The sequence below is a fragment of the Branchiostoma floridae genome, unplaced genomic scaffold, assembly GCF_000003815.2.
Source record: "Branchiostoma floridae strain S238N-H82 unplaced genomic scaffold, Bfl_VNyyK Sc7u5tJ_1480, whole genome shotgun sequence".
Classification (NCBI taxonomy): domain Eukaryota; kingdom Metazoa; phylum Chordata; class Leptocardii; order Amphioxiformes; family Branchiostomatidae; genus Branchiostoma; species Branchiostoma floridae.
In genome coordinates this window covers 108440-110588 of record NW_023365727.1, presented here as the reverse complement: position 1 = coordinate 110588, position 2149 = coordinate 108440, and positions in this window count along the sequence as shown.

The following is a 2149-nucleotide window of genomic DNA, read 5'->3' as shown; positions in this document are numbered from 1 at the left end:
GATGGCGGACTTATGCATAAGGAACTTGAGGCTGACGTAGATAAAACAAAAGACGACGACGCTAAGACAATAGAGACTACCTCCGAGTGTGAAGTGTCCGCCATGACAGCGCCTGACAGTGACTTAGAACAGACAACAAACTTGGAGCCTGTAACTGTTGATTTGACCAAGGATCTGGCCGTAGAGAAAGACATCCTAACAGAAAACACAACTCCAAAATCGCTCAGGTCTCCTTCCATCCGCAAAGTACTGGGAGGTCTTGAGAACATTTTCCTTACTCCATTCACAAAAGTACGGGAGTCTGCAGGTAAAAACAAGATGGGGAGTAACCCACAACTCTCAAACCCACGATCGCGCCAAGCTCTAAAGATGGACCTTCCAAAAGAGCCAGAAACAAGTGCAAAGCTCCCCAGTACTGACTACGAAAATATGTACACAACGCTGGTGGACGATATGAACGAGCTGAAGACCCTGGTTTTCAGCAACAAGGTAACTATGGACAAACAAGGAAAACTAATCGCTAGTCTACAAGCCAACCTGCAGAACAGGAAAGTCGTGATTGACAAGCAATCTCGACAAATTGAGAACCTTGGCTCTGAACTTCAACGTCAACGTGAAATCACGAAGAACCTGACTGACACACTAGCTTCTCAGAAAGCCGACCATGACGCTTTGCAAGCTCAAGTTCTCATCCTGACGAACCGTGCTCAAACATCCAACACTCCGACAAGACCAGCAGAGAACAAAGCTCAGAAGGATGACTCCAGAATGACGAACAAAGCTCAACCATCCGACATCCAAACAACACCAGTAGAGAACAAAGCTCAGAAGGATGAGTCCAGAATAAATCGTTTGTACTCTGAAATCGTTACTGGAGGCCGAGCACAAAACCCAATCACCGATGCAGCCCCGAACACCAAGTCATCGGCTCCCGCCACCGCCACCGCTCCCGCCCCCGCTCAAACTGACGGAAACACAACAGCGTCAACTCCAACCGAAAACGATCAAGGTGTAACGACACAAGTAAGAATCTTTGCGGATTCCCTGTGGAATGATGTCGATCCCGAGAAAATGTACAAACACAAAAGAGCAAGCATCTCCAAAACCACTACCCTACCAAGAGCCGCCGAAAGGATTATCGCGTCCCCAGATCCCAACACCGAGCTTGTCATCATCCATGTCGCATCTAATGATTTGGACAATACTAAAAACAGACCAGACAGCGTTGCCACCTGTATAGAGCAAACACACAAAGTTATCGAGTCTACTAGAGAGTGTTTTCCTAACGCAAAGATTGGGATGTCGCAGGTCCTACCGCGAGGAACGAATATGAATTCCAAGCTCAATAGGAACATAGCTTCATACAATGACGCCATTGAAAGGTCCTGTCTGGCGGATAACGACCTCATATATATCCGACATAGACTCTTGTCAGAAGATCGATCGCTATACAAGCCTGACGGGATCCATATCAAACCCGACACAGGCGTCAGACTTTTGGTAGCGGACGTCAAACGTACACTTCGGCACCAACGGGAAGCTCATGCTGTAAATCGGACAGACAGACAGGACAGAAACCCGACATCACAACACATGAACCCAGGGAGAAACGGTGCATCAGTGTCGTACCGCACACAATCCGACCGACACCAGCCATTGGGACCCCGGCAGGAACCTCCAAGGAAGCCCGTGCAGCCTGACAGACGACCTTCGCCAGGGCCCCTGCGGATGCCTCAGAGGAACCCGCCACTGCTGTTTCCCTGGAACCAGGTACCCCCGCCACCTCCACAGTGGAACCACAAGACTGGACCGTCGTTTGCTGAGACTGGGGACAAGCGTCAAACTGTGGAGACACTTATGAACATGTTGGCAGACTTCCTGAGACACTAAACTGAAGACATGCCGGTTCGCTAGAAAGATAACGACCAGTTTTATCCAAGTGACCACCCAGGTGACAAAATTACCTTATAATTACACATACAAATACTTCTGTACAATCTACCATGAAAGGGGAAACCCGCATGTAATGTAAGTTTTAGTACATATTTACGTTAACTTGTATTGATTAACTCTGCGCACAAAGTAGCTAAGCTCTCACTTGTAGAATATTTGGTATTATCGTCCAATTGTCAAACTCAATATGTCAGCG